The sequence below is a fragment of the Giraffa tippelskirchi genome, chromosome X (assembly GCF_054371585.1).
Source record: "Giraffa tippelskirchi isolate mGirTip1 chromosome X, T2T-mGirTip1v1.2.pri, whole genome shotgun sequence".
NCBI lineage: Eukaryota > Metazoa > Chordata > Mammalia > Artiodactyla > Giraffidae > Giraffa > Giraffa tippelskirchi.
This window is the reverse complement of record NC_137289.1, coordinates 94,561,915-94,576,962: the sequence shown is the minus strand read 5'-3', so window position 1 is coordinate 94,576,962 and position 15,048 is coordinate 94,561,915. Positions and strand designations below refer to the sequence as shown.

General features: G+C 47.0%; 1 long non-coding RNA gene across 1 annotated transcript; it reads left to right on the top strand.

Annotated features, from left to right (window-relative positions):
• The first annotated feature begins 2,344 nt into the window (after positions 1-2,344).
• Positions 2,345-14,219, top strand: LOC145535403 (uncharacterized). The gene is made up of 6 exons (XR_014075400.1): positions 2,345-2,520; positions 2,631-2,737; positions 8,847-9,004; positions 9,705-9,866; positions 10,183-10,435; positions 12,743-14,219. It is a non-coding gene; the product is annotated as an uncharacterized LOC145535403 (long non-coding RNA).
• The last annotated feature ends 829 nt before the right edge of the window (positions 14,220-15,048 follow it).

Below are 15,048 nucleotides of genomic sequence, written 5' to 3'. Positions count from 1 at the left end.
CTTCAGCTTCAGCATCAGTCTTCCCAATGAGTATTTAGGGTTGATCTGTTTAAACATTGACTAGTTTGAGTTCCTTGCAGTCCAAGGGACTCTCAATATGGTGTGTGATCCCTGAAGGGAAGACTAGAGCAGTAGCAACTTTTAAAGATGTCCACTTTGATTCAGGGCATGTGCTACCCTTTTTATTTATAGTGGGGGAGCAAAAAGGTTTTCTTGACTTCTTAGGGTCCCTGGCTGAATGGGAAATTTAAGCTGACAGAGAAAGATTAACAGAAGAAAAGCATACACATAAGTTTTACATGATGTGGGAGCCTTGATAAGGGAATGAAGACACGAAGCAACAGTTTGACCTGAGGAGTTCTGTGCTGGGTTAGAGGAAGACTGGATGGTTGTGGAGGAATATGATAAGTCAGAGAGTAAGTTTAGTAACTGGGAGAGACTTAGCACAAACTGTTTCTTAGGGTCCCTTTGTTTTCTGAGATAAGTAAGGATGCTCTTTTAGTCTGGGTATAGCCAGGGAACCACTCACCTGAGGGTTCAATGACCTGCTTCAGGGAAGAAGGGCAGGGGGGAAGGTTGGAGGGAACGCACTGTTTCAGCTGTTTTCTCAGAGTCTTTCCGCTTAGAGTATTCTATACACCAAGGTGCCATGTTTGGGGATAGCACATCTTGAAGTCCATCTATACCTCTATAACTTCCGTTTTTACTCACTCTTAAGATAAAGGCTAGGGAAATTTTTCAGGGCAGTGGAGCTGATCTCAAGAATGTATCTAGAATTTTGGGGGTCAATTTCTCTCTTGGCAGTATGTCGTCTTCATCAGCATTATAGATCCAGTATGGGGCAGTAGAGCCCGGATGCCAGTCATTGCCTCATCTGTGGTTTCCTACGGAAGTTTGTCTTGGTGAAATCTCCCCAAGAAGCTGTACCACAGCAGGAAGGATCTACTACAGAAACCTCTGAGTCCTTTGGCTGTGGTTTCTCAATGCATCTGAGGTAGGCATGGTAGACTGTAGATGGACTGAGCCATAAGACATTTCAGCTTCTTTTGCAACAAGTTTCACATCCCCTCCTGCTCCTTGCTCAACCAACCAGCGAAAGCTGTCACCATGTGCCTGGCTTCTGTCCATGCTGGTCATGAGTTTCTCTCCTTTTTCCCTGAGTGTAGCTGCTCACCTCTGAAACTATTGTCTGAAGAAATGTTGCGAGCCACATCTGCCCTCCCCCAGCTCCTAGTACAGACTTCGCTCATTTTACTTGTGCCTTGCTTTATTGTGCTTTACAGATATCATGAGTTTTTTTTTCTTTTTTTCAATTTTTTTCCATTATACTTTATTACAAGATATTGAACATAGTTCCCTGTGCTATATAGTAGGTGCTTGTTGTTTATCTATTTTATATATGGTAATGTACATCTGATAATTCCATACTCCAAATTAACACCTCCTACTTTGGTAACGATTAAGTTTGTTTTCTGTGTCTATGAGTCTGCTTCTGTACTGTGGGTTTTTACAAAAAAAACCAAATTGACAGTTCGTGGGCAACCGGGCATTCCGCAGATCTGTTGGCACCATTCATTTTTCCAATAGCATTTGCTCACTGCCTGTCTCTGTGACTCATTACAGTAATTTTTGCAATATTTCTCACTTTTTCATTATTATTATACTTGTTATCTTGATCTATGATCAGTGATCTTTGATGTTACTACTAATCCATGACTCTAGGTTGGCAAACTTAGATGATAAATGTATGTGTTCAAACTGCCTTGCTTCCTGTCCTCCTCAGGCCTCTCTTTCCCTGAGACATAATAATATTGAAAATTAGGCCGGTTGATAAACTTACAATTTGCCTCTAAGTGTTCAAGTGAAAGGAAGAGTCTCTCAGCTCAAATCAACATCTAGAAATGGTTACGCTGAGTGAGGAAGGTGCATCAGAATTTGAGGCAGGCTGAAAGCTAGGCCTCTTACACCAGTTACTGAAGTTATGAATGCAAAGGGAAAGTTCTTGTAGGAAATTAAAAGTGATGCTCCAGTGAGCACATAAATGATAAGAAAGAGAAATAGACTTACTGCTTGTAAGGTAAGGGAGTTAGAGAAGGTGAGGTTCAGAAAAAGAATGAGACCGGCACTTTACAGGAACAGATCACCTTTAGTGAGGCGAGAAGGGGCAGCAGTCAGGTTAGCCAGCTGCTGCACTAACCTAAGAAAAGAGTAAAGATGTATAGGCATGTATGTGGAAAGTTACTGTCTTAAGGGGGCCTGTTCTTCTCCAAGGTTGTTCAGAGTAGTTATCTCTTCAACAGCTGGGGCAAGGAATTTTGGAGATGGGCCAGAGGCTGGACCGGCTGGGAGCTGGGTGTAATCAACCTAATGTCCATGTTTTTCTTCCGGTGAGAGAGTTCTTTGTTTTGCATAGAATGGTGGGAAGGACGCGGAGGGGAGTTTTAACTCCAGGCTACCTCCAGCCGTGCAACTTTCCTTCATTCCAGACCCTAAGGAATATATACAAAAAGAGAAAGAGAGGTGGGTGCCCTTAATGTTCAGGGCTTCTTCGTGCTGATAAATGAGGGTCAGGGGTTGGTGGTACGGGAGGAAGGAAGTCTAAGGCCTGTAGTGTTGATTTTTTATTTTAGCCGTCAGGGTCTCAAGCAAAACAACAGTCTTGACTTGGTCTCAGGAAAAGGCTCGGATTCAGTCTTGGAGGAATCTCTGGAAAAGATTAAACAAACAAGGCCCAAAGGTGAGTAAGAGGATGATAAAAATGAATGGTCTGAGAAGGGGTAAAGGTTAGAAAAGGCTTCCTGTAGCCACAGGGTGGCGATGTAATCTTCAATGTGTTCCAGCGTGGCTCCTTGAGGACTCCAGACCCAGCTTTCTGCTAGAAGTTGTCTCAGGCTCAGGGCCGGGGCAATGGGATGACCCAGAGGGATGGGATGGGGAGGGAGGTGGGTGGGGGGTCCAGGAAGGGGAACACCTGTAAACCCATGGCTGATTCATGTCAATGTATGGCAAAAACTATTACAATATTGTAAAGTAATTAGCCCCCAACTAAAATAAATAAATTTATAAAAAAAAAAAAAAAAGAAGTTGTCTCAGGAATAATTGTAGCCATGAAACCGACAGGCTCATCTGTTGCCAGTTTGGGGCGGTGGAAGCGGTGAGGACTTTAGAGTTGTAGGGCCTGTGTGAGAAACTTAATAGGTATTAGTCTGGTAAGCATTTTCATCAATGGGCTGCATAACCTTTTTTAACCGGGTAATGTGTACCCAAGGGGTGATTTTGTTGTTAGTTTTGGAGCAGTAGGGGTCAGCAGAATTACTGTGTAGGGTCCTTGTCATTTTGGAGTTAGATCTGAGTGGGACTGAACTGTCATATAGACTTTGTCTCTTATTTGAAGGGATGGGTATGGAAGATTGGGATGTGGTCGGGGGAGTAAGTTATCCATATGTTGTCAAAGGGCATCTCGTGTCTGGGCAAGTAAAGGAAAAGGAAGGTGGGAAAGCAGTTTGGGACTGTCTTGGGAGGGGGGAAGAGCCAAAGGTATTGTGGGCCTCCCATACATGGCCTCGAATGGACTGATATTTAAGGGTTTTTTTGGTAAGGCCGGACCTTTAAGAGGGCTAAAGGGAGGAGTTTCGTTCAGTCTTGATGAAGTTTGATCGTTAATTTGGTCAGAGTTTTTTTTTAGGACTTGGTTGGCTCTCTCAACCCTATCAGAAGATGGGGGATGATAAGGAATGTGAAACCTCTAAGGAACTTGAAGGGCTCGTGCAATATTTTGGGTGATTTGGGATGTGAATTCGGGTCCATTGTCAGCCTGGGGGGAGGAAGGCATTTCAAACCTTGAGAGAGTTTCAGTAAGAATAACCTGACCCACAGTAGGGGCTCATTTGTTAGTAGTCGGGAAAGCTTCAATCTATCTAGAAAATGTATCTACAAAGACTAGGAGAAATTTCAGCCTTTTTACGGGTGGCATGTGGGTGAAATCTACCTGCCAGGCTTGTGTGGGAAGATATCTATAAATTCGGTGGGTGGGGGAAGGAGGGGGGCGAATGTTAGAATTAGGATTTGTCCGCTGACAAATGGTAGAAGTTTGGGTCAGATTATTGAAATAAGTCACATCGTCTTTAGTCAGTTTAATCAAGTTCTGAAGGCAAGTCTTAAGTACTTTTGTAGAGGGGTGGAAAAGGGAATGTAAATATGAAAGTAAAGTGTGGATGTTAGGCTCACCAATTTTGGCTATAGTAAAGACAGGACTACCAGAGGCGGCTTGTCATTTTGTTTTGTGATTTGGTATATTGTTATAAAAGGAGATAGGACTATGTTGCTGATGTCTCCGGCAATGTATTACAGCAGCTTGTTTGGGGAACTGAGCCACATGGAGGAGTTCGGAAATAAAAGAAGCATTGAGAATAGGTGTGTCCTTCTGAGCGAGCAATCTCCTCTCTTTCCAGATTACAATGTTAGAATGTAATATGTTATAGACATATTTGGAGTCAGTGTAAATGTTTCTTTTTTGGTCTTTGGCTAGGGTCCAAGCTTGTGTAAGAGTTATCAGTTCAGCCTGTTGTGAGGATGTGTGAGCTGGGAGTGTGGCTAACTTGATGAGGCAAGGGGGAATAACTCTGTCGGGCTGTCTCTGGACTATTAGTGTTCATATTGCCATCTATGAACCAGGATGGGATTTTGGGGTCAGTAAGGGGCTGATCGGTTATATGTTCAAAGGGATTAAGTGTCATATCTAAGGTCTGAACACAGTCATGAAATAGGTGTTCTGCTTCTGGATCTGGTGTAGGGAGTAAGCTAGCAGGATTAAGAGGTTTACAAGGCATAAAAGAAAGGGATGGGTCGAGGAGGTGTGTGTGGAGGATTTGTAGTCGAGCAGGGGGCAGAGAAAGGAAAGTCTGATGAGAGAGTAAATCTTTGAAGGAATGAGGTGAGCATACATTTAGAGGAGCATTTTGGGTTGGTTTTGGGGCTTTAGGTATTAAGAGGGTGGTTGCAGCTATGTAGGAGAGGGTCTGTTGTAGAGGATGTGGGTAAGAAGCTGGCGGGGTTAAGGGGGGCGCAGGGGGAGAATGAGAGCCGAGGGTTGAGGAGAAAGGCGTATAGGACCTGTACCCTGGAAGGGGGAAGGGAGAGGAAAGCCCGATGTGATAGTAAGTCTCAGAAGCTGTGTGGAGAACAGACTGTTAAAGGGGCATGTCTAGAGAGTTTATTTGCTTTGGGTGCGAGGGCTGCGATAGGAGCCGTGGCCTGTATGTCGGGAGGCCACCCTTGGTCACCATGTCAAGCTGTTTTGACAGATAGGCTATGGGAGCCCAGGTGTCTCCAGCCTGCTGACATAGAAGCCCCAGGGCCTGTCCTTGGTTGGAATGGGCAAAGAGAAAGAATGGTCTGGTGTGATCTGGCAGGTGGAGAGTTGGCACTCGGAGGAGGCTCGGGGTGAGCTGGCGAATAGGATTGGCCAGCGAGAAAGGGTTAAAGAGGGACTCATCCAGACATCCTTCAGTTGTCTCATAGAGCAGCTTTGCAAAGAGGGAGAAGTTAGGGATCCAGATACGGAAAAAATTTAGGAGGCCGAGGATAGACAGGAGTTCTCTTTTGGTTTTTGGAAGTGGACAGTTAATTAAGGCCTGGATTATATCTGGGGGAATAATTTTTTGTTGGTGGGACATGGAGAGCCCCAGATAGGTGACGTTTGTCTGTACTACTTGGGTCTTGGATGGGAACACCCGGGTCTTGGATGGGAACACCCGATCACCCTAGGATCCCAGGGCCCCAAGGAGTTTGGCAGTGTGTTGGAGGCAGAGTTTTCGGGTTGGGCTACAAAGGAGGAGGTCATCTACGTATTGGAGGAGATGACTCTGGGCTAGGTCGAGTGTCTCTAGGTCCTTTTGTAAAGCCTGTCCAAAAAAGCGGGGGCTGTCTCTGAACCCCTGGGGAAGAACTGTTAGTTGTTGGGAAGCATGAGTCTCGGGGTCTTGCCAGGTGAAGGCGAAAAGGGGTTGAGAGAAGGGGTGGAGGGGGATGGTGAAAAAGGTGTCTTTGAGATCTAATAGCATGAAGTGGGTTGCAGTCGGGGGTATGGCAGACAGAAGGGTGTAAGGGTTAGGGGCTACTGGGAAAGTCGACGTGATGGCCTCATTGATTTTTTGCCTATCCTGGACCAGTCTCCAAGAGTTTGGTCCCTTCCTTACTGCCAGAATAGGGGTGTTGTGTGGTGAATGGGTAGGCATTAAGATAAAGGCCTGAAGAAGACCGGTCTATGATAGGCTTAAGTCTCCTGTGGGCCTCGGGGGTGAGAGAATACTCTTGTTGGGTGATTATATTCGAGGGGTCCTTTAGGGTAATGTGGACTGGGGGATGATGTTTGGCTATGGATGGGTGATCAGTGTCCCAGACGTGGGGGTCCAAGGCGGGTAGATCTAAGAGAAAGTCAGGGGTGCGGGAGAGGGACAGTCCAGGTGCCATCTTCATGCAGAATATAGAGACTGTATCGAGGTGGGGTATGGTAATAAAGACCCCCAATTTGGATAACAAATGTCTCTCTAGGAGTGCCATTGGGCATTTAGGCATTATCAGGAATGAGCGTATGAGGTCGATTTTTCAAATTGACAGAGTAATGGAGGGCTGAGTTTTGGCCTTAAGGGAACTCCAGAGACCCCCTTGATTGTGAGTTCTGAGTCTTGAGTTGGGCCAGAGTAGGAAGTTAAGAGAGAGAAAGCGGCTCCAGTGTCTATTACAATACAGGTCTTTTTTCTGGCCATTACCCCGTCTACCCTAAGTTCTGAGCTCGTGTCTGGGACACGGACGGGGAGGCTGGAACCCAGGCCCCGTCATTGGAACAACTCTCGTAGGGTTGGGCTGGGGTTTTGGGGAGAAGCGGGAATCTCTCCAGGGGTGCCAGGGCATCCCTATGAACATTCCACTCTCCAGGTCTGGGAGGTGGGGACCTCCCCAGTGTTGTCAGGGCGTCCCTGGGGACAGTCCACCTTTTAGTGTCTCCACTGACCATAGGTTGGGCATGCTTTTGTAGGGGGCCGCAGGTTTGGGCATGCCTTTGTCCAGTGTCCTGACTGGTTGCATCGGAAGCAGGGTCCAGGGGGGAGGTCTTAAGTCCCAGTCTGGGATGACTTGGGCCGGGCTGATCTCTTCCCTTAATTGCTGCCGCCAAAAGGGCATATTTAGCTTTTCTCTCACGGTCTTTTTCTCTCTTAGCTTCCTCCTCTCTATTATTGAACACCTTGAAGGCTACTTCTAGAAGGTCTCTTTGGGGGGAGGTCTCAGGACCCTTGTCTAGCTGTCGAAGCTTGCGTCTAATATCAGGGGCGGACTGGCTGATGAACTGAAGATGAAGGTAGAGTAATCCAGCAGGGTGGTGATATCTTAGTTAGTAAACTTCTGGACTGCCTCTGTGAGGCATGCCAAAAATAAGGCTGTATTTATGTCTGCCCCTTGGGTGATTTCTCTGACTTTATCAAAATTGACATGGATATGAGCATTTTTCTGCATTCCTTCTAGAAGGCAGGTAATCATATGATTCAGTCTCCTGATACCTGGGTCACTGGGCTGGTAAGTCCAGTGGGGATCTGATTGAGGCACCGCCTCATCAGCAGCTGGGCTATCCCTGTCTTGGTTATGGAAGTGATCGGCATGGGCTTTTGCCACTTGCCGGATACGTTCTTTTTCATCTAGGGTGAGAGAGGCATTTAGGATATAATATATGTCACTCCATGTGAGGTTATAGGCCTGGGAGAGTTTCAGGAATTGTTTTCTGTATCTGGTAGGATTTTCATAAAATGATCCTAACTTTTCTTCTATCTGGCTGATATCTGACAATGAAAATGGCACGTGGACTCGTGTGGGGCCCTCTGGCCCTGCTCCCTCTCTCAGGGGAAACATATGTTGGGTATGTGACCGTGTGGCAGGAGGGGAGGGAAGAGGGAAGGGGTGGTCAGGGAGACGGGGTGGCGGGGTTGAGGGGGAGTCAGGAGAGGTTTTGGGGTCAGTAGGTGAATTGGATGAGGGGGAAGGAGAGGGTTGGCGGGGTGGCAGATAGGGAGGGGGCTCGTCCGCTGGGTCAAATTCTGGGGGTGCGGAAGGTCATGACCAGTGGTTAGTTGAAGAAGAAGAGCCCTTTTGTTTGGGAGGCAAGGTGCATAGAAGGACCTCGTGGGTGGACCAGTTCTTGCATAGGGAGGGCCTGCTCCGAAGGGCTCAAAAGGTTTGGGCATATGGGACCTCTGACCCTTTGCCATTACATTTGAGGAAGTTAGTGAGATCTGATAAAATATTGAAATCAAAAGTCCCGAACTCAGGCCAGTGGTCTTGGTTGTCTAATTGGTATTGAGGCCAGATCTGTATACAGAGTTGTTTTAATCGGTTAGCTTTGAGTTCAGTGAGAGAGAGTGGCTTGAGATTTTTGAGAACACGGGCCAGAGGGGAATCCTTTAGGACAGATTGGCTAGACCCCATAATTGAAAGACAAGCAGAGGTTCCTATTGGGAGCTCGAGTTGTCACCATAGTTGAAATAGGAGTTATGAGAAGAGAGCTCTGTGTCGAGGTGGAGCATCCCCTACTTTGGCCTACGGAGTGGCCATAGGCCAAAGGTCCCCGGGACCCGGGAGGGCTAAGTTTTAGGGCGCCTCTAGAAAAACCATCCAGATTGGATCTTACCTTAATTTAGGGGCTGGCTTGAATGGAGTGTTGCATGTAAAGCGGTCGAATGGCAAACGGCCTCTCTGCTGGAGTTGGTCGGTCTCGAGAAAAAGAGAGTGTAGAGAAACCAGGAAGGGGGGGCAGTATTCCTCGGGGTACGTGGAAAACCAATAAAGCCCTTACACAGGACCTGTACCGCTCACGAAGGCACAGGGCGTCCTCTCGAGGAGGTCTTGAAAGCCCGGGCAGGAAAGTGAGCTCGACAGTCTTCCACGCTCCGAAGAGCTAGCCGTGGAGAAGGAGAAGGAACCTCAACCTCCTGCGTCTCAGCACCAAAAATGTAAGGTACGGAGTTAGAGTAGGCGAGGTTCTGAAAAAGTATGAGACTGGCACTCTACAGGAACAGATCACCTTTTATGAGGTGAGAAGGGGCAGCAGTCAGGTTAGCGAGCTGCTGCACTTATCTAAGAAAAGAGTAAGTATATATAGACATGTATGTAGAAAGCTACTGTCTTAAGGGGGCCTGTTCTTCTCCAAGGTTGCTGGGAGTAGTTATCTCTTAAATGGCTGGGGCAACGAGTTCTGGAGTTCGGCCAGAAGCTGGGCCAGCTTGGAGCTGGGTGTAATCAACCTAATATCCATTTTTTCTTTGGGTGAGAGAGTTCTCTGTTTTGTTTAGAACGGTGGGGAGGACCTGGAGGGGAGTTTTAACTCCAGGCTACCTTGAGCCATGCAACTTTCCTTCACCTTTGCCTAGTTAGATCCAGACACAAAGGGCTCCTTGCCCTTTATGAAACATTAGGGAACATTTCAGAAAATTTATCACACACCACCATGGGAAAAATTGAAGAAGTCCTAAAAATGCAGCGATGTATCATATGCATGTTCTTCAATCATGTCTGATGGGAAGAATTGATATTGTTCAAGGATCAATTTCACCCAAACTCCTCGATAGAGTCCTCCAAAATGCCAGCAACGATTTTTGCAGAAATTGATGAGCTGATTTCTTAAACAAATTCTTTATTTCTTTCTTTTGCTCCATCAGGTCTTATTTGGGGAATGTGGAAACTTCATTGTGTCACGCAGGATCTTTTGTTGCAGTGCACAAGCACTCCAGTCACGATGCCCAGGCTCAGTAGTTGCTCCACTGCATATAGGATCTTCGTTCCCTGACCAGAGATTGAAGCGATGTCCCCTGCATTGTGAGGCAGGTTCTTTTTTAAAAGATTCATTTGTTTGCTTGTTTACGTAATTTTGGCTTGGCTGGGTCTTTGTTGCTGCACACGTCAGGTTATTCTAGTTATGATGAGTGGGAGCTATGCTCTAGTTGCAGCAGATAAGCTTCTCATTGCGGTGACTTCTCTTGTTGCAGAGCACAGGCTCTAGGCACTCAAGTTTCAGTAGTTGCAGCTGTCATGCTCCAGAGCACAGGCCCAGCAGTTGTGGTGCTCAGGCTTAGTGGCCTTTCAGCTTGTGGGATCTTCCCGGAGCAGGGATCGAAACCGTGTTCTCTGCATTGGCAGGTAGAGTCTCAACCACTGGACAACCAGAGAACTCCCTGATGAGCTGATATTGAAATTTATGTGAGAACAGAAGCGCGATGATAGCCTGAAGACTTGTGACTATGCACAAATAAAAAGACAAACACAGCCTAGTTTCATAGCTTACTGTACATGTCCAGTAATGGAGCTGTGGATCCATGGGACAGGACTGACAGTCCAGAAGCATTTCCAGACATATGTATGTGGTCAATGGATATTCAGCAGAGGAGTCTAGGTAATTCAATGCGGGGGGGCGGGGGTGGATAATCTTTTGTTGAGCAAATGGTTGTGGAATATCCATATGGGGAAAGCAAACCTCCATTGCCTTGTGTACTTACCTTCCATCATTCACAAAGATTACAGTCAAACGCTCAGAGCTCTACACGCAAAAGCTAAAAGTATAAAAAGTTAAGGACTCAGATGAGAACGTTGTGACTTTTCAGCAGGCAAGTCTTGCACATATGAAGTCAATATTGATAAGCATGAAAAACAAAAAGAACAATATGAACCCAGACTTCACGAATCAAAAATATCAGTCAGATTATATCACCACTCTGTTGATAACTGTATGAGTTTCCTAGGGCTTCCATCATAAAGTACCACAAAGAAGATGCCTTCAGGCAAGAGAAATTTATTCTCTCACAGTTCTGGAGGCCAGGAGTCTGAGACTGGGATGTTGGCAGGGCTGATTCCCTCTGATGGCGCCAAGGGAGAGTCAGTTCCAGGCCTCTCTCATAGGTTCTGGTGGTGGCCTGCAGCACCTGGCCTTCTCTGCCTTGTAGACACTTCACTCCAACTCTTCCTCTGTCTTCACACAGCCTCTCTCTCTGTGTGCTCACATGGCTTTCTTATAAACGTAGCAGTCACTTGATTTGGGCCACCGTAACACACTGTGACCTCACCTTAACTAATTATATCTGCAAAACCCCATTTCCAAATCAAGTCCCATCCACAGGCTCCAGGGGGTGGGGCTTCAACATCTTTTTCTGGGGGACACAGTCCAACCCACAGCCACCCTCCACCACCTCCCACTTCACTCTGAGCACAAGCCCTCAGCATGTCCCCTGAGGCCTCCACATCCAGTCCCCGTCAGGTCTTGGCCCCCTGTCCTGCTGCTCTCCTCTTCACCCACTCTGCTCCAGCCACACTGGTCTCCTCACGCTCCCAAACCTCCCTCAAGTCCTCACTCCGTCTCTGCTTGACAACAAAGCCGACCCTGACCACCCAGTTGAAAAGGGAAAACCACTCCTCCAAGTGCTCCCTGTCTTTTCTCCTGCTGCACTTCCGGCCAGAGATGTCACCATATTCCCAAAGGCTATCTAGTGTAGTTGTTATTTCATTTCTTGACAGTCTGTCCCGGCTAGACTGGAACCTCCATGGAGGCCTGGAACAGTGTCCAGCAAAAAATGTTCCTTGAGTTACCGAATAAATAAAGCTACTGTAGAAAATGTAATAAAATATTCTTCTGAGCCAGGAATGGGGAACTACTTCCTAAATATTGTTTTAAGCCCATAACAGATTAATATCAAGAATATACCGATATTTTAAATATTCTGCTGATAATCCAGAAGATAACTGCAATTCCGATTTGTGGAAATGGGGACAGGATACAAACAGGCTAGTTACAGCGGAGGAAACCCCCAAAGGTCACAGGATACAGTAGGAGTGGAGATGGGGGCAGCCATAGCAGGGAGCAGTCTGGCATGACTGAATCCAGTGAAGCCTGCACATCCCTGACCTCCAGCATTTCTGCTCCTGGGAAACTGTGACCAGTCCCCTCAGTGGGGGTGTATGAGGGTGTCCTCATGGTGTCGACTGTGGAGGCGTGAGTCAGAGACACCTAGACGTCCCACTGACTGTCTTTCTGCTCTAATGTCAGACCCTCAGGTGGGTCTGCTTAATTCATGAATTTCCACTTGTGTATGGATGACAGAAGTCAACACGCTAGACCCTCTCTCTGTACGATCTTTGGGCTTTCCTCCCACATGTCTGACCAGAGTGTCCACACCTACTCTCTACATGTCCATGAGAATCCGGTTCTGGCCTGACACAGTTTTTCTCCAGGGATGATGGTGAAAACCTATTAATATCTGCTAAACCTACAACTAAAACTATCACAACGTCTGCTCAGGGCTCCCCCTTTTTAGCACCCACAGGGAGCTTGGACAGAGAGCTCATTTAGTCATCTGTAAGTAACTGCAATGCTTTACTTCCCACTTGGCTTTCCTACAGGGTCCCTAGCCCAGCACTGCACTGCCCTTTACTTGGAGAAGCTGGCCTGCTCCCCTCTCCTCCTGTTGATTTTATTTATTTATTTTTGCCTATGCTGGGTCTTCCTTTCTGCAAACAGGCTTTCTCTAGTTGAAGGGATTGGGGACTACACTCTAGATGCTGTGCTCTCATCATGTTGACTTTATTCGTATACTTTTGCCGGTGCTTGTCTTCATTGATGAACACGGGCTTTCTCTAGTTGTGGCGAGTGGTGTCTACACTCTAGTTGCTGAGCACAGGCTTCTCATCGCCGTCACTTCTCTTATTGCAGAACGTGGGCTCTAGAGCACAGACTCAGTTGCTCTGTGGCATGTTGGATCTTCCAGGACCGGGCATTGAAGCAGTGTTCCTCGCGTTGGCAGGTGGATCCCCATCCACTGAACCCCCAGGGAAGTCCTCCTCATGTTTTGTCTTGCTCCATCCTGAACTGTAACTACTTCTCTAACCTCTGCTTTCTCCTGGATTAAAATTACATGTGTATATGTGGGGGAGGGGGGAGAATCGTGTCTGACTCTTTGCGACCCATGGACTGTAGCCCACAAGTCTCTTCTCTCCACGGAATTTTCCAGGCAAGAATACTGGAGTGGCTTCCCATTTCCTTCTCCAGGGACTCTCCCTCACCCAGGCATGGGACCTGTGTCTGTTGTGTCTCTCATGTTGGCAGGCAGAGTCTTTACCACTAGCGCCACCTGTCTTTTGAAAGCCTGAATGAAAGTGTGCGGCTCTACAAATTGGACCACCTGAATCATTTCCTCTACAAGTTCACTGACATCATCCACTCATGCCTGCTGCGAGTCCTTTCACACTCCTTCCAGACAGGTCCAGGTTAGCATCTGCAGCCTTTGACACATCTCCCTTGACATGGGTTTCAACCTAAATAGATCAGCTTTATTACTGATGAAACTGATTGGGCAGACCGTGATTGGGCATCTGAGCCAAGTCAATTTGCTGACTTCCTCCAGACTGGCTGAGACCTGGGGATGGCCACCCTCAGGGAACCATGGGCCCCGAGGATTGATCCACCTTCCCAGGCTGCTGCCTCCCGTGGTCAGCTTCATTCCCTGTCGCACTCTGACCTGTGTGGCAGACCCATTTTCTTCAGTACATATTATCTCTGAGATTCGCTTTCTCATACTGAGTTAGATTATCTGTCACACACACTCTTTCTGTAACATTCCTGTGTCACTCTATAATGCTTTTTCCACTACACTTATTCTCTCTCACACCCAGTCTCCCCTAGACTCTATCTCTGATACTCTGTGCCACACACTCACTCTGTCATGGTGTCTGTGAGAGAGTTAACTTAGTCAGGTTGCTAGCGGGACCAAGGCTCTTTAAGGAAGAGGTGAACATTCTTTCTTTTTCACATTCTTTTGCCTTAGACATGGAGGCCTGGTAGGCAGCAGAATCTCTTGCTCAATGAAATGCTTTTTTTGAGCTCGGAACCTATGTCATGGGAGAAGGTCTGGGTAAAACTTCCATGGCCTTGAGCTCTAGGTTAAACCATTTCTTCTGGTTAATATCCTGCAGATGTCATCCCAGGATATATGTTACGAGAAAGGGCCTGGGCAAAATTTTCACCGCCTTGAGGCATCTTTTTAATCTAAACCTATTCTCAGCAGCTAGCAGTAAAGTATATAATGCTCTCCTTAAACTAGCAAAGCGGGTACTCTTTCAAACCCCTTCTGATGTCTATGTCAGAAGCTTTTTCTGTCACTATCACTTTAATAAAATTCCTACTGCACAAATCTCTGAGTGACTGGTCCTGGAATTAAATCTTCTCCTTTGCAGACCACAAATCCGGTGGCACCTTCCACCACTCACCGTGCACGTTAAGTTACCATCTATCATCTTGGGGGCTCACTATTGCTATCACTATCATCTGCAGCTTAGTCTCTTCCCACCACATTCTGTCCTTTTGAATTCCTGTCCCAATCACATATTCAGGCTGTCACACTCACTCAAAACCATTCACCTGTCACAGTGGTAAAATCTCTGAGGAACTCATTCTATCATACACTGTCTTTCCTTCATACTCTCTCACTCTCTTGTCACACGTATTATTTGTCATTGTCATTATCATTTTCCTTTGCACATCTCACAGTTCAGAACCAACTTAAGTCCCATGCCTGATGGAGCACTGCAGTCATCAGTTTTGAGAAATGGAGAAACCAAAATGCACAAGACTTGGAGCTGCTGGTGTTGGGGAGAGAGTGGGTTTATGTGATTTGTTTGGAGGAGAGCTGCATCATGGGAGACAGGAGACTGACATGGCAATACTGTCTGACAACTGACCTGGTGGACCAACACATGGAAAGCCCCTGCAACAGCACATGGACCATAGCAAGTGCTAGCTCTCACTACGAAGGAAGAGCACAGGTACAGGTGTGGGCTGGACAGACGGGGCACACTAGTGGGTCGTGTGGCTTGGCCCCTCACCCTCTAGTCCATCGTAGTCTAGTGAGCCCCCTTCTACAGCACGACTATTCTTACAAATGTTCCCCCAACCTGACAGTGGGCCCCTAAGGGCGAGATGTGTCCAGGCTCCCCGCTGGGGTCCTCTTGGCCACAGAGCAG